General features: G+C 40.2%; 1 long non-coding RNA gene across 2 annotated transcripts in view; it reads right to left on the bottom strand.

Annotated features, from left to right (window-relative positions):
• Positions 1 to 1,435: 1,435 nt before the first annotated feature.
• The window catches only part of LOC134807242 (uncharacterized), a 28,899-nt gene continuing 7,891 nt past the window's right edge, over positions 1,436 to 22,443 (bottom strand). Inside the window, exons 2-3 of one of the 2 annotated variants that reach the window (XR_010147154.1) lie at positions 4,441 to 4,661; positions 1,436 to 1,636 (exon numbers count right to left, since the gene is read on the bottom strand). This is a non-coding gene — a long non-coding RNA (uncharacterized LOC134807242). Of the gene's footprint in view, positions 1,637 to 2,995; positions 3,426 to 4,440; positions 4,662 to 22,443 lie in introns of those variants that run through there. The other variant, XR_010147153.1, reaches the window with a different exon arrangement.

The raw sequence follows: 22,443 nt of genomic DNA, 5'->3' as shown, positions 1-22,443 counted from the left end.
ATCCCCAAACAGGCCAGTTTTTCCTAAAAACAGGTTGATGTGATAAGGACATGATTTAATCCTTACAGTGAAAGTACCTTGACATAAACTTATCTTAACCCATCTACTTTTTAAAATTTTTCTGTTTCCTCGTTTCTGCTCAGGCTACCTTACAAAAACCAACTCTTCTGCATGGCCAACAGAGCTCCCTCTGTTTTGGACAGAATGATGCCCAATTCATGAATCACTACTAAAAGCTAATTAGATCTTTAGATTTGTTGAAATTTTCATTTTTTAAAATATTTTTTGAAGAAGTATTCTCTGGATATATAAGTTAAAAAGAATGTTATAATGAGATCCTTTCTTAGTTTCAGTTATACCCTCAAAAGTTAGGAGAAAAATAGTAGATATCATAAACACTCACATTCCAAAGAGAATGGCTACCTCCCAAACAGGATTTACAAATACAAGAATAAAAAACTGGCCTTATGAACCTTAGACCAATCTTGAGGGTATAAAAGGCTTCGCACTGAAGTGGCCATAAGAAGGGAATTTTCTTTGGAGTGTGTTATCTCTGTGTGTTTTCCTCATGTTCATGAGGGCCAAGAGGATGGTGTTTTCCCTTATCTTTTTTTTTTTTTTTTTTTTTGTGTTTTCCCTTATCTTAAACAAAAAGAGGCCAGGCACAGTGGTTTATGCCTGTAATCCCAGCACTTTGGGAGGCCGAGGCAGGTGGATCATCTGAGGTCAGGAGATCAAGACCAGCCTGGGCAACATGATAAAACCCTGTCTCTACTAAAAATACAAAAATTAGCTGGGTGTGGTGGCAGACGCCTGTAATCCCAGCTGCTTGGAAGGCTGAGGCAGGAGAATCACTTGAACCCGGGAGGTGGAGATTGCAGTAAGCTGAGACTCCACCACTGTACTCCAGCCTGGGCAATAGAGCATGACTCTATCTCAAAAACAAAACAAAACAAAACAAGTCTTCAAAAACACCACTTCTGACTGGGTAAGGTGGTTCAGACCTGTAATCCCACCACTCTGGAGACTGAAGTGGGTGGACTGCTCAAGCCCAGGAGTTTGAGACCAGCCTGGACAAGATGTGAAAACTCTGTCTCTGGAAAAAAAAAAAAAAAAATAGCTGGGCATGGTGGCCGATGCCTGCAGACCCAGCTACTCGGAAGGCTGAAGTGGAAGTATTGCTCCAGCTTGGGTGACAGAGCAAAACCAAACCTATCTCAAAAAACAAACAAACAAACAAAAAACCCAAGCCCAAACCCAAACCACCACTTCCAGGGCTGGGATGGCATCCCCCAGAGTTTGAGGCACATCCGGAAAATCTAAGGTGATATATGGTTTGCAGCATGAAGAGGCAGGGAATGGAGAGAAGCGAGGCTTCTCTGGGAGTGGTCTGCATTAACATGAGGGCCAAGTGAACTCATGGGCAAAAACCAACCTGAAATTGACTTTAAAAGGACCTTGCCCAATTGGGCTGCCTAGAAGGACATGGGATTCCAAAAGAATGTGTGTTTGAGTTGAACCATCAGACATCCAAGTGCTGAGGGATGGAGGTGTAAGTAGGCTGCCAGAGAAAAGCATCAACTACATCACAGGAATTGCAACTGGAAGTCTCCAATGGGAGGGGTCTTTGAGAAAACTGTAGAAGAGAGAAAGAATAAGAACCAGAATCTGCTACTCCTAGAAGGCCCCAACAAGAATTACCTGGTCACCAGTTGAGTAAAGCCTTTCCCGTCCGTTATTTCTTCCTTTTCTTTTCAACCCTGGGGCATCCGAGTTGCTTAGGGGAGAGGAGCAATAGAAGCCCAAAGCCAAGAAACTGAGCTGTAAAAAGCCTCCCAGGCTGCCCCTCTTCCTCGTGCTTAAAGCAAAGCTGAGCTGGAGGAAGCAATGAGCTCTCATTCATACAGGGGCTTGGTGTCTCCATTATTTCACTGGACTGGCCAGTTTAATTACAGCACTGAAACTATTATTGGAAATAAAAGTGCTAGGGGACTTCATATTATCTGAGTGATCAAAAAAGTTGTGAGGCATCCACACAAAATTTCCTTCAAGGTTTAAAGAGGCAGTAAAAGTAAAGAATAATGTTGCTTTATTCATATCCCTAATTTTGAGTGTGACCCATTGCTATGGTCTGAATATTTGTGCCCTCCAAAACTCATGTAGAAATTTAATCCATTTAATCCCAATGTGGCAGTATTGAGAGGTGGACCTTTTTTTTGAAACGGAGTCTCGCTCTGTCGCCCAGGCTCAAGTGCAGTGGCATGATCCCAGCTCACTGCAACCTCCACCTCCCGGGTTCAAGCAGTTCTCCTGCCTCAGCCTCCCAAATAGCTGGGACTACAGGCACGTGCCACCACACTCGGCTAATTTTTGTATTTTTAGTAAAGACGGGGTTTCACCATATTGGCCAGGCTGGTCTCGAACTCCTGACCTCATGATCCACCCTCGGCCTCCCAAAGTGCTGGGATTACAGGCAGGAGCCACCACGCCCTGCTGAGAGGTGGACCTTTAAGAGGTGATTGACTCATGAGTTCTCTGCCTTCATGAATGGATTAATCCATTCATGGATTAATAGAGTCATGGGTTAATGGATTAATGAGTTATGTGAGTAGCTTTATAAGAAAAGGAAGAGCGACCTGAGCTAGCACTCTCAGCCTCCTCACCACCTGATGCTCTGTGCCACCTCCAGCCTCTGCGGAGTCCCCCCTAGCAAGAAGACCCTCACCAGATTCAGCCCTTCAACCTTGGCCTTCTCAGCCTCCAAACTGTAAGAAATACATTTTGTTTCTTTATAAAATACCCAGTTTCAGGTACTCTGTTAAAAGCAACAGAAAACAGACTAAGATATCCATTTAAGAACACTGTTCTGGAATATGTGCATGCCATACATAGTGTTTTACACATTCCTTTTTTAATCATGAGATAGCTGGATGGCTGTCCCACATGAGTATATATAAATTTACTGCATTCTTGTAAACAGCTGCACAGTAGACCATTTTAAGAATGTACAATAGTTTATTTTAACTGTTCCTTTTTAGCATATTAGTAAGTCTTGATCTGTACAAATAAATGTATTAGAAAGCTTAAAACAAACATTTGAATGCTTCCATTATACTTAGACACATTTTCTAAGTTTCCCTTTATTTTATGTGAAAAATATTCCCATTTTAGAGGAATTTTGTATAAAAAGAAAAAAAAAGACTCTCATTGCTAAGTTTCAAAGTAATCCATATCACACTTAATTATCTACTGCATGATTGTCTTTTGTGATTGAGAGCTGAAACTAAAAGCAATCAATATTAAGCAAAACAGGCCGGCACACTGGCTCATGTCTGTAATCCCAGCACTTTGGGAAGCTGAGGCGGGTGAATCACCGGAGCTCAGGGTTTAGAGACCAGCCTAGGCAACGTGGCGAAACCTTGTCTCTGAAAAACATACAAAAATTAGCCAGACATAGTGGCAGGCGTCTGTGATCCTAGATACTCAGGAGGCTGAGGCAAGAGAATCGCTGGAACTCAGGAGGCAGAGGTTGCAGTGAGCCAAGATCGCGCCACTGCACTCCAGCCTGGGCAACAGAGTGAGACTCTGTCTCAAAAAAAATTAAGCAAAGCAATTAAACTAAATTCATTCTGGAACTCAGCCTGGCTACGTGAAAATATTTTTCACTTGTTCCAAATGATAATATTTTAATACTATCTAGCAGTTACTTATTTTTAAATTCACTTTTTGAGCCTGGGTATGGTGGTTCACACCTATAATCCCAGTACTTTGGGAGGCCGAGGTAGGAGGAACACTTAAGCTCAAGAGTTTGAGACCAGCCTGGGCAACATAGTGAGATCTTGTCTCTACAGAAAATTTCAAAAATTAGCTGGGCATGGTAGCACACTTCTGTAGTCCCAGCTACTCAGGAGGCTGAGGCAGGAGGATGGCTAGGTTGAGGCTGCAGTGAGCCATGATTGTGCCACTGCACCCCAACCTGGGCATCAGAATGAGACCCTGTCTCAAAACATTTTTTTAAAATAAAATTCACTTTTTGGTTCTTTCTCTTCTGGTCCCAAGAGCTTCTGGAGCCACAGGTTATGATGTAGACATGGCCAAGTCCAAGAACCACACCACACACAACCAGTCCCAAAAATGGTACAGAAATGACATCAAGAAACTGTGATAACAAAGATACAAACCTCTTTATGGGGTAGACCCCAAGTTCCTGAGGAACATGTGCTTTGCCAAGAAGCACAACAAGAAGGGCGTGAATAAGAAGCGGGCTAACAGTACCAATGCCATGAGTCTGTATGCCAAGTCTATCAAAGTCCTCAAAAAGGCCAAGGAGGTTAAGTCCCAAATCCCAAAGCACATCATCCAGAAGCTCAACTGACTTGCCTACATTGCCTACCCCAAGCTCGGGAAGCGTGCTCCTGCCTGCATTGCCAAGGGTCTTACCTCTGCTCACCCAAGACCAAGGCCAAGTCTCAAATCAAGGCCCTGCAGCCCCAGCTTTGGCTGCAGCTCCAGCTGCATTTCCAGCTCTAGCTCAGGCCCCTGTGAAGACTCCAGAGAGGAGGCCTCTGTCTGCCAGTGTGAGGACAGAAGGACTGGTGTGACCTGCTGGGCTGCCATCTGCATGGAGTTGGTGTCCTCTTGTGCTATTTGTACAAATCAACCTAAGGCAGGAAAAAAAATCACTTTTTATCTAACAAACACTTTTGTGCTTATGATGTGTCAGACACTGTTCCAAGAGCATTACTAATGTTAACTCATTTAATCCTCATAACAACCCAAGGAAGTTGAGTACTGTCATTATCCCCAACTTATGAAGCAGCAGGTGAAGAAATTGAGGCCTAGAGAGTTAAGTAACTTGGCCAAGTTCACCTAGCTAGAAAGTGACAGAGCAAGGGTTTGAACACAAAAAGTCCGGCTTCAAAGTTCATAATCATACTCACTGTGCCATATTGTCCCCTTGTAGGCTGTATATATATAAATATATACATATATATCACTGCAAGGAAATATATATCACTGCAATGATGAAGACTTACGGAATGTTTTCTTAAAGCAGAACTAGTCATCAAAGCCATAGTCTTCAGCACCATCATTATTAGCAGCAAAACGTGGGCCGGGCATTGTGGCTCACGCCTGTAATCCCAGCACTTGGGAGGCTGAGGCGGGCAGATCACGAGGTCAGGAGATTGAGACCATCCTGGCTAACATGGTGAAACCCCATCTCTACTAAAAATACAAAACGAAATTAGCCGGGCATGGTGGCGGGCGCCTGTAGTCCCAACTACTTGGGAGGCTGAGGCAGGAGAATGGCATGAACCTGGGAGGCGGAGCTTACAGTGAGCCAGGATTGCACTACTGCACTCCAGCCTGGGCGACAGAGGGAGACTCCATCTCAACAACAACAACAACAACAAACAAACAAACAGTCACACACAAAAATGTGATGATGTGTGCACACAATATACAGTGGATACCATTCTGGCATTGTCGATAAGAGAAATAAAACAAGCCCTGCTCCTAATTTTCCTACTGGGTCAAAGGAAATTGCCAGAGGCAGCATTCTATGGTGTTACCAGGTCAGTTCCAAAAAAAAAAAAAAAAAAAAAGGCCTAAATAATTAAATCCAGGGGAAAACTAAGAGAAAGCCAAGATGTAAATTCAACCAGCTTGGAACTGAAGGAGTGCTAATAAGTGAGATGGTTAGAAACAGGTTAAAGGAAAGGGATCTTGAATTCTTACCTGGGTGAGAGTTTAGGTGATGGCCACAGATTGTTACCAGTGGTCTCCAGTGCGGGTGTGGAGAGAAGAGTTAAAAGAACCCTGTGGAGAGAGTGCCATGCTTGCCCACCTAATACTGGGGAAATCCAAGGCTTGAACATATTACTTCTGAATCCAGGTAGTACTCTTTTAGTAGCACACACTAGAAATGTATACGCATGATTGGCTGATCTTGATAAACTTTCAATGAGAGGGGTCAGAAAGGGGAAACTCTGATGCTTACAGAGGCCAGGTGGTGGCTGTAAATGTGTGTGGCAGGTCTGGGTAGCTAAGTGCAGAGTACCAACCTCCTTCTGACACTATTCAACAGCAGCCTGGGATTTTATCGTTTAATTATTTCATGCCACAATCATTGTGTATGCAGTAAGCAGCCACTCTAGGGAAAGGGGTACTAGCTAAAAAGACACATTCTTGAAAAAAAAAGACAACTAAACATAGCGATTTTATTCTTTGCAGATTCTAAGGGGAAGTCAGGCACATGAGGGTGGATGAGTCTCCCACAAAGGATATGTGCATGATAATGGCAGAGACAGCTGGATTACAGGTTCGTCTTAATGCTCTGTACCCTCAGTGTGTAAACAGTGTTCATACTTATTTTCAGAGATAGAAAGGAAGGGGGATGCTAAGGAAACTAGGTCAGATCATAACCAGTCTTGGGTGGGATGAGGTGGGGGAGGAACCCCAGGAAACAGAGCTGGTGGTGACAGCTGCGAGGAGTGGAAGAATGAGTGCTGAATCCTTTGGGAGCTGGCTGAAAGCAAGAAAGAGACACTGAGGGAGGTTAGAATAGAGGAATAGAGGTGGGACTTCTTAACAGCCTTCCCCATGGGGTTCTGGGATGGCACCCAATGGTAACATTTTAAAGCAATTAAATTGGAGAAATGATGAAATTGTACCTGAGTGAATAAAAGTAGTTATATAAAAGTCACAATATTGTAGCTGGTATAAATGTTTAGGTCATTTAGTTTAATTTGCCCAAACTGACTCTCCACAGACAGCCACATTTTGCATAAAATCATCTTCCACTTTTGAGGGTACATTTGCAACCAAGTAAGAAATTTCAACTAGAATAGCTCAACTATTATTTTCTCTACTTAAGAGGCAGTTTGTCCTAAATGTATTTTCTTCCTCTGCTACATATCTAAAATTTTTGCTTTCATCTTAATCATGCCCACAATAAGCTTCTAAAAATAAAGCAATAAAAAGTCTTAGGGAGGAAAAGACAGAAGGTTATAAAAATTGTTAGCTTTATAAATAAACAAACGAGACTAGTAACAGAAAAAGTTTAGAATTTTACATTTCAATACTTTAAACCTATTTTACAGCGTTTTATTTGCTTCATGAATTCTACTATAAACTCTAGGAAAATAAGAATATATGCCCACCGAAGTTATTTTACTTCATATCTCACCATTTGGAAACAAAAGTTTTGTTATTTTTAAAGGCAGCCAAGAAAGAACTTTAGATAATGAATGATGTCAGAATCAGTTCTTTTATTGCGGAAACATATTGATTTAATCTATCGTATATCTAACAAATTCAAAGAAATGATAGTGACATAATATCAGGTAAAAACTTCTAGTAGGAAAGAAAATCTTTGTATTTTTCATCAGCAAAAAAAATACAGTGGACCTCTAATAGTTAATTACATGTAAGTAGATTTGCCTAATAAGTCCTCAGCTTCTGAGTTATCTGGAAGGTTTTATACAAATTCCTTAGGTCTTGGGAGCCCGAGGCCGGAGGATCACTGGAGGTCAGGAAATCGTGACCAGCCTGGCCAATATGGTGAAATCCTGTATCTACGAAAAATACAAAAATTAGCTGGGCATGATGGCAGGCGCCTGTAATCCCAGCTACTCGGGAGGCTGAGGCAGGAGAATCGCTTGAACCCAGGAGGTGGAGGTTGCAGTGAGTCGAGATCGAGCCACTGCACTCCAGCCTGGGTGACAGAGCGAGACTTCATCTCAAAAAAAAAAAAAAAAAATTCCTTAGGTCACTCCAAAGCACAGTAAGATTTATTAAGTGATTCTAATTTTCTAAACAGAAGTTAAATACATTGTAATGTGTTACCGAATTATGTAATATATATGGAGCTGGCTTAAAAAAATGTTTCTGGCCAGGTGCAGTAGCTCACGCTTATAATCCCAACACTTTAGGGGGCTGAAACCAGTGGATCACTTAAGGTCAGGAGTTCAAGACCACCCTGGCCAACATGGTGAAACCCCATCTCTACTAAAAATACAAAAATTAGCTGGACGTGATGGCACATGCCTGTAATCCCAGCTACAGGAGAGGCTGAGGCAGGAGAATCACTTGAACTGGGGAAGTGAAGGTTGGAGTGAGCCGAGATTGTGCTACTGCACTCCAGACTGGGCAACAGAGCGAGACCTCATCTAAAAAAATATATAAAATAAAATAATGTTTCTATTGAAAGGGTTCACATAATGTTGGTTATCAAAAGCCCCTCTAACTATGATTAAAAATAAAATTTAAAAGATGGCTGTGAAAATAGGTAATTTGGTAATTTCCTTTTGAAATTAATTTAAACAATATGTTTTTAGATACTTAGCAAATGATTTGTTTATTACAAATAGATTATGTTCAAAATAAGCATATTGTATTAAAATATAAATATTCCTCAAAAAACTTTTTTTTCTTGGATAAATTTAAAAGATTGCAGAATGTGGCAGGTGGGTGTTACATGTAGTCTTACAGCCTAAGCAAAGCAAACTTTGGAACAGATTTTAAAAAATAGATTAAGTGTTTTCTAAGCTACTGCTTGCCTACACTAGCCAGCTGAAGGCTTTAAATAATTTAATCCCTACAACAACTGCCAGCTCCAACTGGAAGCCTTAAACAAGGACTGGATTCACCGAGGACTCCAACAGGTGCAGTCTAATAGTGATTCCCTAAATCTGCTACTGTTCTATGTTTGTACATGTGTAGGACCCTATATTCTTAACTTCAACAGAGCACTAATCAAATTAATTCAAGTGCTTTTTGTTTTGTCCCATCTTCCACTATCATATTATTTAAGGCATTCTTCTATTTTTCTCTGGAGGAATACTTAGTGCAATGTGTAGCATATGAGGTTGTTTTCAACATTCCTTTTCTAAGCAAGAGCCCTCTTATTACAGTTTTAGTTTTGGAAAGCAAATTAACTAATAAATTACTTTCTTCCTGTTAATACTGCTTTTTCTATCAACTAACATTCATATATTAGCACTTATAGAGAACTATTGGAGTTGCTTGGAAGATTTTCTTTTTCCTTTTACTCATTTGTAAGATACATAAAAATGTACTTGTCACTGATGTATTCAAATATATTTAGAGAGAAAATCACACATATTTAACATTTACATAATTAAACCGAGATAAGTTTTCTTATTAAATTAAATTGGAAAACCAAACAAGAAAAGACCACTCTCATGCCCTTAGGAGTAAATATATGATGATATTATAATAAGGCCTTTGGTAGACAAGCAGTCAAAAGAAGTTTAAAAGCCAATAGCTGGCCGGGTACGGTGGGTCATGCCTGTAATCTCAGCACTTTGGGAGGTCAAGGTGGGCAGATCACTTGAGGCCAGGAGTTTGACACCAGCATGGGCAACATAGCGAAACCCCATCTCTACTAAACATACAAAAATTACCTGGGCGTGGTGGTACGCACCAGTAATCCCAACCACTTGGGGAGCTGAGGCAGGAGAATCTCTTGAACCTAGGAGGTGGAGGCTACAGTGAGCCCAGATCATGCCACTGCACTCCAGTCTGGGCGACAGAGTGAGACTCCATCTCAAAAAAAAAAAAAAAAAAAAAAAGCAATAGCTGCCTGGAAGTCCACATTCAAGCTGGCCCCTTACCTTATATCATATACAAAAATTAACTTAAAAATGGATTAAAGACCTAACATAAGTTCTAAAAGTATAAAACTCCTAGAAGAAAACAGGGGAAGATCTTCAGGACACTGGATTTGGCAATGATTTCTTAGATATGACACCAAAAGCACAAGCATCAAAAGGAAAAATATAACTTGTACAGTGGCTCACATGTGCAATCCCAACACTTTGGCAGGCTGAGGTGGTAGGATCGCTTGAGGTTGGGACCTGGAGACCAGCCCGGGCAACATAGTGAGACCACATCTCTACCAAGAAAAAAAAAGCACAAATAGACAAATGGTATTATATCAAACTTAAAAACTCCTATGCATCAAAGGATACAATTAACAGAATTTTTAAAAGCCTACAAAAAGGGAGAAAATGTTAACAAATCATACATCAAAGAAGTTAATATATAGAATATATTTAAAAAAAAAACTCCTACCACTCAACAACAAAACACAATTTAAAAATGGACAAAAAACTTGAATAGACATTTCTCAAAAAAGAAATATATACAAATAGGCCGGGCATGGTGGGTTATGCCTGTAATCCCAGCACCTTGGGAGGCCAAGGTGGGCAGATCCCCTGAGGTCAGGAGATCGAGACCATCCTGGCCAACATGATGAAAACTTGTCTCTACTAAAAATATGAAAATTAGCTGAGGGTGGTGAAGGGTGCCTGTAATCCTAGCTACTGGGGAGGCTGAGGCAGGAGAATCGCTTGAACTCGGGAAGCAGAGGTTGCAGTGAGCTGAGATCATGCCACTGCAGTCCAGCCTGGGTGACAGAGCAAGACTCCATCTCAAAAAAAAAAAAAAAAAAATATATATATATATATAAAAGTATACATATATAAAAAAGTATACACACACACACACACACACACAAATGCCCAAGAAACATATGAAAAGCTGCTCAACATTGCTAATCATTGGGAAAGGCAAATCAAAACCACACTGAGGTATCACCCTATACAGATTAGAATGACTGCTATCTAAAGAACAGAAAATAACAAGTGTTGGCAAGGATTTGAAAGAATTGGGATTCTTTGTACTGTTGGTGGGAATGTAAAATTGTGCAGCCATTATGAGAAATAGTATTAAGATTCCTCACAAAATTAAAAATAGACTTATCATATGATCCAGCAGTCTCACTTCTGAATATACATCCAAAGTAACTGAAAGCAGAGTCCTTTATTTATTTATGTATTTATTTTAGAGACAAGCTCTCACTCCATTGCCCAGGCTGGAGTGCAGTGGTGCAATCACGGTTCACTACAGCCTTGACCTCCCCAGGATCAGCTCCTGAGTTTGTAGAGACGGGTTTTGCCATGTTGCCCAGGTTGGTCTCAAACTCCTGGGCTCAAGTTATCCACCCGTCTCAGCCTCCTAAAGTGCTGGGATTACAGGAGTGAGCCACTGTGCCTCGTCTCTGAAAGCAGTCTTGAAGAGATATTTGCACACCCATATTCATCCTGGTATTGTTCACAGTAGCCGAGAGGTAGAAGTAACACGAGTGTCCATTGACAGATGAACGGAAAAAGAAAATGTGATACACACATAGAATGGAATATCTGTGAAGGATCACACATTGTGCTATGTAAAAAAAAAAAAAAGATGAGGAACTAGTTCTAGGATCAACTAAAAATCCTGTCACGTGCTGCAACATGGATGAACCTCAAGGATATAATGCTAAGTGAAATATGCCTAATAGTAATTCCCTAAGTCTGCTACTGATCTGCTTGTGCATGTGTCAAACATTATATTCTTAAATTCAACAGGACACTTATTAAATTAATCCAAGTGCCTCTTGTTTTGTCCCATCTCCCATGGTCATGTTACTTAAGACACTCCCTTTATGATTCCACTCATATGAAGTATCTCAAGCAGTCAAAACCATAGAAATAAAAAGTAGAAGTCTCCTTTAATCTGGAAAAGTTGCCCTTTAATCTAGAAAAGTTGCTCCCTTTTTTTTGTTTGTTTTTGTTTTCCATAACTGACATTTTTTTAAAGAGTCAGGACAATTGTTTTGCCAAGCTGATCAATCCTGGGATCTCTAATGGTTTCCTCATTGTTATATCTAGATAAGATATTTTTGCAGTATACTACATTGTTGATTTGTGCCCTTTTCATATCAGGGAGTGTTCTGTAAGGGGTTAACTCAGGAGGCTTGGACTGTTCAAACAGCCCCAAGAAAGGACTGGACCTTGACCTGCTGCTGGAAGGTAACCTCTGAGCAATTATCCTGCCTGATAAGAGTGTTTCTATATGCCTTAGGCCCTGGGCTAAATTATTTGTTTGATCAGTTAGTTTGTGCTAACGATCTGACTTACGGTGAACACCTGTTTTTCTATGCCTGGGGTCCTGGACCATGCTGTATCAGTTTGACCTCTCGAGGTCTGGAGACTGGACAGCTAAAGTCAGCCACATGGACAACACATGCTTATGTGATTGACCACCATGAAAATCCTGAGGACCAAGGGGCTTGGGTCTGCTTCTTTGGACAGCAGTCTTCACACCTGTTGTCACACATAGTTGCTGAGAGAATTAAGTACAGTCTGTGTGGCCCCACTGGGAGAGGACAACTGGAAGCTTGCCCCTGATTTCTCCTATACTTAACCTCATGCACCTTTTCACTTTGCTGATTTAAATCTGTGCCCTTTCTTTGTAAGATACTGTAGCTGTGAGCAGAACAGGTTTTTTTGAGTTTTGTGAGTACTTCTAGTGAATCATCAAACCTGAGGTTGATCTTAGGGATCCCCAACACAAGGGGCACAGCATGTCAGTTTGCTTCATTAACTTTGTTCAGGCCGGTGCAGTGGCTCATTCCTGTAATCCCAGCACTTTGGGAGGCTGAGGTGGGCGGATCACTTGAGGCCAGGAGTTCTAGACCAGCCTGGCCAACATGGCAAAACCCTGTCTCTACCAAAAATACAAAGATTAGCCAGGCCTGGTGGTGCACGCCTGTGATCCCAGCTACTTGGGCGACTGAGGCAGGAGAATGGCTTGAATCGAGGAGGCGGAGGTTGCAGTGAGCGGAGATCATGCCACTGCACTCCAGCCTGTTAAAAGGTAATCACAGTAATCCAGGTGAAAGATGATTGTAGCTTGGAGCAGACTGAGGGCAAAAGGAGTGGAGAGAAGCAATCAGATTTCTCCTCCATCCCATATCTTAACAGCAAATCTTCTGAAGATAGAATTTACTAGATTTGCTGTTAAGATATGGGATGGAAGAGAAACTGAGAAGTCAAGGTCACTCCATTGTTTGGACCTACGCAATTGGAAAGACGGAGTTGCCATTTTCTGAGATGGTAAAGCATGGGAAAAGAGCATGTTTGGTGAATCAGATCAAAAGCTTGGTTTTAGACATACCAGTATTAATTTAAAATTAAAAATTTTAAATTACCTTTTTTACCTTTTTTATCTCTATTAGTTCTTTCTCACGCTGTTATAAATAACTGCCCGAGACTGGGTAGTTTATAAGGGAAAGAGGTTTAATTGACTCACAATTCTGCAGGGCTGGGAAGGCCTCGGGAAACTTACAATCATGGTGGAAGGGGAAGCAAACACATGCTTTTTCACATGGCAGCAGGAAGGAGAAGTGCTGAGCAAAAGGGGAAAAGCCCATTATAAACTCATTAGATCTCGTGAGAACTCCCTCACTACCATGAGAATAGCATGGAGGTAACCGCCCCCATGATTCAATTACCTCCCATCAGATCCCTCCCACCACACGTGGGGATTATGGAAACTACAATTCAAGATGAGATTTGGGACACAGCCAAACCATATCAGTATCCTATCAGCTCACATTCTGAGAAAGTGACCCAACACTATAAGGACATTTTGGGCCAGATCCAAAGAAGTCAAATTGTATTTTTTCTAAGAATCACCGTCTTCTAAATTTCCAATTGTTACTAAATTAAGTCAGAGCAGACTACCTGGTCAGACTACCCTATATCTACCACAGATAATTCCATTTAGGGTTTGAGGACCTATTGATCTCACCTCTTTCAAGTAGTGGGGCAGCCCATGTAGGGAATTTGGTTTAATTCTGAATCAAATGGGAAGTGATTGAAGAGTTTTAAGCAACAGGAATGACGTGATCCAGCATTTTAGCTGGATCGCTCTGACTACTCTAGGGAGAACTGACTGAAGCGATACACATGACAATCATTGGAAAGCACTCTTGATGGCTCACTGCAGGAAGCATAATTGACTGGGATCCCAGATGCGGGGTTTTGAGCCCGTGCTTTCCACTGGCTGCTCTCAGCAGGGACACTAAGGCAGGCCCATTTCCAGGAATTGCAGAACTCCTCGACAGGCAACATTTTAGCTCAGGACTCCCTAACAGCTTTGCTGAATTTTTCATAACTGCACAAGTCTAAGAATGTTCCACCCATTGTTCCTTCTCTCCTTCATTTGACTTGCATCACAGTCTGACAGCTCTCCTAGCTTCTCCTGCTCCCTCCCCATTTTCTCTCACAGGGGTTTCCCACAATAAATTTCTTGTACATTTAATCCTGTCTTGGCATCTGCTTCTCGGAGGACCTGGACTATCATAGAGATCAAAGGCAGAAGCAGGGAGACCAGTTAAAAGGTAATCACAGTAATCCAGGTGAAAGATGATTGTAGCTTGGAGCAGACTGAGGGCAAAAGGAGTGGAGAGAAGCAATCAGATTTCTCCTCCATCCCATATCTTAACAGCAAATCTTCTGAAGATAGAATTTACTAGATTTGCTGTTAAGATATGGGATGGAAGAGAAACTGAGAAGTCAAGGTCACTCCATTGTTTGGACCTACGCAATTGGAAAGACGGAGTTGCCATTTTCTGAGATGGTAAAGCATGGGAAAAGAGCATGTTTGGTGAATCAGATCAAAAGCTTGGTTTTAGACATACCAGTATTAATTTAAAATTTTTTAATTTTTTAATTTTGTTTTTAAAGACAGGGTCTCACTCTTTCAGCAAGACTGGAGTGCAGTGGCATGATCATAGCTCACTGCAGTCTTAAACTTCTGTACTCAAGCAATCCTCCTCCCTCAGCTTCCCAAAGTGCTGGGATTACAGACTGTATCGTTTGAGATACTATTAGATACCCAAGTGGAGATGTCATATAGGCAATTTATTTAATGAGTCTGGAATTCAGAATAGAGGTATTGGCTAACGATACAACTTTGAGAGTTAGTGTATAGCTGGCATTTGAAAGCATGGAACGGAGGCCAAGGCATGGTGGTTCACCCCTGTAATCCCAGCACTTTGGGAGGCTGAGCTGGGAGGATCACTTGAGGCCAGGAGTTCGAGACCAGCCTTGGCAACATAGCAAGACCTCATCTCTACTAAAATAAATAAATAAATAAATAAATAAAGCCATGGAACTGAATGTGATTATCAAGAAAAAGATTGCGATAATGGTCAAGCCAGTGGCTCACACCCGTAATCCCAGCACTTTGGAAGGCCAAGATGAGGCGATTTCTTGAGTCCAGGAGTTTGAGGATGTAGTGAGCTATGATTGTACCACTGCACTCCAGCCTGAGCAACATAGCAAGGCCCCATTTCAATTTTTTTTAAATTTAAAAAACAGTTCTAAACTGAGACCTGGGGAATTCTAAATTTGGGAGATGAGTATTCATCAAAAGAGACAAAGAAAGATCATAAAAGTTAGAACTGTCATAACTTCCTGGTGAAATTAACCTTTTAACATGGGGTAATCTCCTTCATGAGTAATACTCTTTTATCTTAAAGTCTGTTCTGCGTGACATTAAAACAGCTACCTCAGGGTCTTTTTCTTAATAGATGCCAATACATTTTTCCCATAATTTGACTCCCAATTTTTCTATGTCTTTTTGTTTTAGATATGATCACTCATAAAAGTTAAGTTGCTTTTAAAAAATATGTTTTACAGGTGAGGCATGGTGGCTCACGCCTGTAATCCAGCACTTTGGGAGGCTGAGGTGGGTGGATCACCTGAGGTCAGGAGTTCGAGACCAGCCTGACCAACATGGAGAAACCCTGTCTCTACTAAAAATACAAAATTAGCCGGGTGTGGTGGTGCATGCCTGTTATCCCAGCTACTTGGGAGGCTGAGGCAGGAAAATCGCTTGAACCCAGGAGGCAGAAGTTGCGGTGAGCCAAAATCATGCCATTGCACTCCAGCCTGGGCAACAAGAGCAAAACTCTGTCTCAAAAAACAAAACAAAACAAAAAATTTGTTTTGCTTGAACCATCTCATGTGAAAAAAAGAAAAAAAATGTTTTGACAATTTTGGTCTTTTAAGTAAAGGGGTTGAAAAACTTACATTTATAGTGATTAGTGATTTATTTGGATTTTACTTGACAAGTTTATTTTGTGTTTTCTGTCATTTTTGTTTTTGTTTTACATTCCTCTTTCTTCCTTTATTTTTGATTTGTTGAAATTTGTTTTTTTCATTCTATTTCATTCCTTCTCCTTAATTTTCATTTCATACTGTTCTCTTGACTTACATTTTCTTTATCTCTTCTTTTGAGGATTGCCCTATTTTAACATATCCTCTCAACAAAGTCAAGAATTAACCAATATATTTATTCTCCTAAACAATATGAGAACCTTACAACGCTTTAACTTTGATCTCTGAAATGCCAATTACAATGTTACTGTGCCCAGTATTTTAGTTTCGGACTTTCCTCCCGAAGTCAAATATTATTTTATAGAATGTTTCTTTAGATTTAGTCACACATTCATCAATATTATTGCTCACAAGCCCTGCTTATATATTAAGACTTTCCATATGGAATCATTTTCCCACTACTTGAGAAAGAATCTTTTAGAATTTCCATTAATGAGGGACTTGTATTGATAAACTATCCCGCTTTTTTTTTTTTTTTTTTGGCTTTGTCATATTCTTGAAAACTAGCTTCACTGGTTATAAAATTTTAGGATGATAGTTATTTCCTCTCAGGCCATGGAAGACATTATTTCAGTGTCTTCTGGCTTCCATTGTTGGAAGTCATTGGTGAGACAGAGTTAAACCACATTATCATTGCTTTGTAAGTGGATTCTCTTTTTTCTGTAGCTTAGTTTAAGTCCTCTTTTTCTTTGGTGTTCTGCAGTTTTACATTAATGTATCTAAAAGTACATTGGGCTTTCTCAATCCAAAGATTGATATTTATCATTAAAACAGGAAAATTGGCCAGGCATGGTGACTCATGCCTGTAATTGCAGTACTTTAGGAGGCCAAGGTGGGCGCATCACCTGAGATCAGGAGTTCAAGACCAGCCTGGACAACATTAAACCCCATCTCTACAAAAATACAAAAAATTATCTGGGCCTGGTGGTGAACGTCTGTAGTCCCAGCTACACACAAACACAAAAACAAAAAATAAACCTGGAAAATTTTCAGCCATTGTATTTTTGGAATATTCCTCTTCTTAATTCCATTATCTGTTTCTGAAATTCTAATCAGATGCATGTGCGCGTGCACGCGCGCACGCGTGTGTGTGTGTGTATTTTTAAGAAATGGAGTTTTGCTATATTGCCCAAGCTGGCCTTGAACTCCTGGGTGCAAGCAATTCTCCTGCCTTAGCCTCCCTACTAGCTGGAATTACAAATGTGTTCCACTGCACCCAGCTTAGACGTATTTTTGCTTTTTACTCTATCCTCCAAATTTCTTATTCTCTCTTTCATAGTTTCCACCATTTTTACTTTCCGGATGACATTCTGAGTTTCTTTAGATCTGTCTTCTAGTTTCTCGTTAATCTCTTTAAATGCAACAATTGGCCAGGCCTGGTGGCTCACACCTGTCATCCCAGCATTTTGGGAGGCTGATGTGGGAGAATCTCTTGAGGCCAGGAGTTTGAGACCAGCTTGGGCAACATGGCAAAACCCTGTCTTTACAAAAAAACACAAAAATTAGCCAGGCGTGGTGGTGCGTGCCTGCAGTCCCAGCTACTTGGGAGGCTGAGGCAGGAGGATTGCTTGAGTGAGGGAGATCAAGGCTACGGTGAGCCATGTTTGCACCACTGTACTCCAGCCTGGGTGACAAAGCAAGACCCTGTCTCAAAAAATAAAAATATAAATAAATGAATACAACAATTATAGTTGCCTTATACTCAGTGTGTAACTTCCCTGAAATTTAAATCCTGAGCAGATCACCTCAATCAACTGATCAAGCTCAGCACTGACATTAAGTGTCTCATGATGTGATGCAATATAAAATATACAATATCACCTCTCAAGTGTTATTACCAACCCTCCAGGGCTACCTTTCATCTTAAAAGAAACAGGAATGGAGGTATAAATTAAATGACACCCTGAGGAAATAAAAAAGACAAATCCAGAATGTAAAACAACTGGCCTGCCTTTTTCAACAAGTCATATATCATGAAGAAAAAAAAAGTGTGAAAATTGATTGGATTTTTGTTCAAACAAATAAAACCCATCTTACCAGAGCAATTGGCAAAATTTGAATATGAGCTGCAGATTAGATGATATTATGAAATTATAGATAATTTTCTTTAGATGACAATGTATTGTGGTTTTGTAAAAGATTGTCCTAATTCTTAGGAGACCTGTACTAAGATATTTAGAGCTAAGGTATCAGAATGTCATCAACTTATTTTCAAGAAGATTAACAAAAAATGAAATGTATATGTACACACATAAAGAGTAAGAGGAAATATAGCAAAATGTTAACAAGTATTAAACTAGGTAGAGGCTATATCGGTATTGTACTATTCTGTTAACTTTTCTATGTGTTTCTTTGACATTTTTATAATAAAAAAACCTTGGAGAGAAAAAACAATTCTGTACACAAGGGTCAAAATGACATTAATAGAGATTATTCGCTCTGGCAACAATACCCTAAAGAGACAATCTAAAAATTCTATTTTGCCATCTCCAAAGCTGTCCTGGTCTTCTCAATATGTTTCTTTGGACTTTTCTTGGATTCATGTGAGCTCCCCTATAGCTCTTCCTATTTAAGTTAGCCAGAGTAGGCTTCTGATACTTGCACCAAGGAAACCTTATTGATACAGAGGTTATGCTACCTATCCTCCATTTGCTCACCACAGCCATGCTGCAAAGCCCTCGCTGACCTCTATGGATTGCATTATTCTGGCTCCCTGGCCCTCCCAGCTTCTGTCTGGGAGGTTGGGCAATGGCTGCATTCCTCTACCCAGGGACACAGCTTCTGCTGAGTATTCTTCCCCATAGCCATAGTTCCTGCCAGATCCTAGTATTGGATCCTTCCTCTTACTCTTTTGGCTGACGATGCCAGTCCTATGTGCTTCACAAACTATGATGTTCTTTTAACACCTGCCCACACTTTTATTCATATCTGCCTTATGTTAAACTTCCTTAACTCTTTTTTTCTATATTTTTTATTGTGGCAAAAACACATAACATTAAAAACACTAAGCATTTTCAAGTGTACAGTTCAGTACTGTTAAGTATATTCACATTGTTGTGAAATAAATCTCTAGAACTTTTTCATCTTGCAAAACTGAAACTCTATACCCATTGAACAGTATTTATCCCTTCCTCTATCCATCAATACCCTTGGCAACTACCTTTCTACTTTCTGTTTCTGTGATTTTGACTACTTTAGATACTTCATTTAAATAGAAGTGTACAGTATTTGTCTTTTTGTGAATGATTTATTTCATTTAGCCTAATGTTCTTAAGATTTATCCATGTGATAGCATATGACAGAAATCCTTTCTTTGTTAAGGCTGCGTAATATTCTCCATTCATCTGTCAATGGATGTTTGGTTCTTTGGTTTATTTATTTATTTATTTATTTATTTATTTATTTTGAGACCCTGTCTTACTCTGTTGCCCAGTTTGGAGTGCAGTAGCACGATCTCGGTTCACTGCAACCTCTGCCTCCCAGGTTCAGGCAATTCTCCTGCCTCAGCCACCTGAGCAGCTGGAATTACAGGCGTGCACCACCATGCCCGGCTATTTTTTGTATTTTTATTAGAGACGGGGTTTCACCATGTTGGCCAGGCTGATCTCGAGCTCCTGACCTCAAGTGATCCACCAGCCTCAGCCTCCCAAAGTGCTGGAATTACAGGTATGAGCCACCATGCCTGGCCAGTATTTTTAAATTTATACACGGTAAAATTCATTCTTTTCTCGTGTATAGCTCTATGAGTTTAACAAATGCATAGAATTTTGTATTTTTTGTTTTGTTTTGTTTTTGGTGTGTATTTTTAGTAGAAATGGGGTTTTGCCATGTTGCCCAGGCTGGTCTTGAACTCCTGAGCTCAGGCAATCCACCCACCTCGGCCTCCAAAGTGCTAAGATTACAGGCATGAGCCACTGCGCCTGGCCAGAATTTTGGAAACGCCCCACAGTGAAGACACATATACCACCCAAAAACATTCTCATATTGCCCCTTCATAGTAAAACACTTCTTCTATACTTACCTCAGCAACCACTCATCTAGTCTCCAACCCTACAATTTTTCTTTTTCCAGAATGTCATATAAATGGAATAAACTAGTATGTAGTCTTTTGAGTCTGGCTTCTTTTACTAAGCATAATGCATTTGGGATTCATCTATACTATTCCACATATAATAGTTATTCCTTTTAATGGCTGAATAGTATTTCATTATATAGATACCATAATTCATTTATCCAACATTAATTGAAAGACATTTGATTTCTTTTCCAGTTTTTAGAGATTATAAATAAAGCTGCTATGCACATTTGTGTGTGGGTTTTAATATGAACACACATTTTTATTCATCTTGGAAAAATACATGAGTGGGATTGATGGGTCATATGGTAAGTATATGTTTAATCTTGTAAGAGACTGACAAACTGTTTTCCAAAGTGTCCAGGGCTGGTCCAAAGGTAGTGTGTTATCTCAATTGATTGTTCACAGTCAGTTACAGATTGAACTCCTTGTTCTCTTTCCCTCCTTCTCACTGCTGCACTTGACTAGTCTTCAAAACAACAAAGTGTCCAGGACACTGGATAGTGTGGCACTGTTTTGATAAGTCTTGAAACTAGGTAGTGTAAGACCTCCAATTTTGTTCTTCTTTTCCCATATGGATTTTAGAATAAGCTCATCAATATCCTTAAAAAAAATCTGCGGGTATTTTGATTGTAATTGATTTGAAACTATAGATCAATTTGGGGACAATTGACAGCTTCGTATTTTAAAAATCTAACATTGTTGGCAAACTTACTGCTGCATCCTAATGTTTTTATAGTTGCACCCTAATGTTTAAATACCTTCATGAAAGAGAAGTCTAGAATTTATTTATTTATTTATTTATTTTTGAGGCAGAGTCTTGCTCTGTTGCCAGGCTGGAGTGCAATGCGCAATCTCAGCTCACTGCAACCTCCACTTCTCAGGTTCAAGTGATTCTCCCACCTCAGCCTCCTGAGTAGCTGGGACTACAGGCTCATGCCACCATGCCCAACTAATTTTTTTATTTTTAGTTGAGACGGAGTTTCACCATGTTGGCCAGGATGGTCTCGATCTCTTGACCTCATGATCTGCCCTCCTTGGCCTCCCAAAGTGCTGGGATTACAGGCGTGAGCCACTGCGCCCGGCCGAATTTATTTATTTTTTAAAGGAATTTAGTAACTAGGCATTTAAATCTACACCGAGTTTCTGGAAGGCAGAGGCTGTATGCCACTTATATTTGAATCACAGTGTACAAAAGATTCAAGATACAGAGCAGGACCTCAATAATGGCTTGCAGATTAAATATTTAAACATGAGGCTTTTAAATAATTCTACTTACGTTTTCAGACATGATGAAGAATAGGGCATATGGAACTTTCATGAGGCAAGAAGAAGAAACAACTACTTTTCCTTTCTAAAAAGAGCTATGGTAATGGTCCCTGGTGCAAGTAGGAGTAAGAAGACAGCATAAACTGTCCCCAAACTTGTCACTCACAAGACTTAGATTCCCAAAATGTGAAGGCAAATTATTTTATAGGTGAGGATCATACAGTGACACAATGTGACTAATTTCTTGTATGTCAATATATACCTACACAAAAGTATGAACCCAAAACAAAAAATTTCTAATACAGCAGGTTATGTTTGTTGGTTTTTGTCATGTATAAAAATTGTACATTCTTTTATTTGACTTCCTTAGTGAATTTCTTTTTAGGATTTCCCTTTAAGAGAAAAATCATTACTCAATTAGTTTGCTGAAAAACCTACATTTTGGTTTATTATTTTATTTATTTATTTTTTGAGACAGAGTCTTGCTATGTCATCCCGGCTGGAGTGCAATGGCACGATCTCGGCTCACTGCAAACTCCACCTCCTGGGTTCAAGCAATTCTCCTGCCTCAGCCTCCCGAGTAGTTGGGATTACAGGTGCCCACCACCATGCCCAGCTAATTTTTGTATTTTTAGTAGAGACGGGTTTTTGCCATATTGGTTAGGCTGGTCTCGAACTCCTGACCTCAGGTGATCCTCCCGCCTCGACCTCCCAAAGTGCTGGGATCACAGGCGTGAGCCACTGTGCCCGACAGGTTTATTGTTGAATAATACTACAGTGATCGTCATCAACCAATTTTCACGTAGTTGTATTTCCAAGTTAGATGCTAAGGAATATATTACATCCTTTCCAACACATAGATGGCATCAAATTATTTTACTAGTGATTATGTGACCAAGGTAGCCAAAGGAGTAAAAATTATTATTTTTTCTTCACTGCTGTAGGATTTGATGTGCTTCAAACAATTTTTTTTCTTTTTTCTCTTTTTTTTTTTGAGACAGAGTCTCGCTCTTGTCACCCAGGCTGGAGTGCAGTGGCACGATCTGGGCTCACTGCAACCTC

This window comes from Pan troglodytes, chromosome 9 (genome assembly GCF_028858775.2).
Source record: "Pan troglodytes isolate AG18354 chromosome 9, NHGRI_mPanTro3-v2.0_pri, whole genome shotgun sequence".
Lineage (NCBI taxonomy): Eukaryota > Metazoa > Chordata > Mammalia > Primates > Hominidae > Pan > Pan troglodytes.
This window is presented reverse-complemented; position numbering and strand designations above follow the sequence as displayed.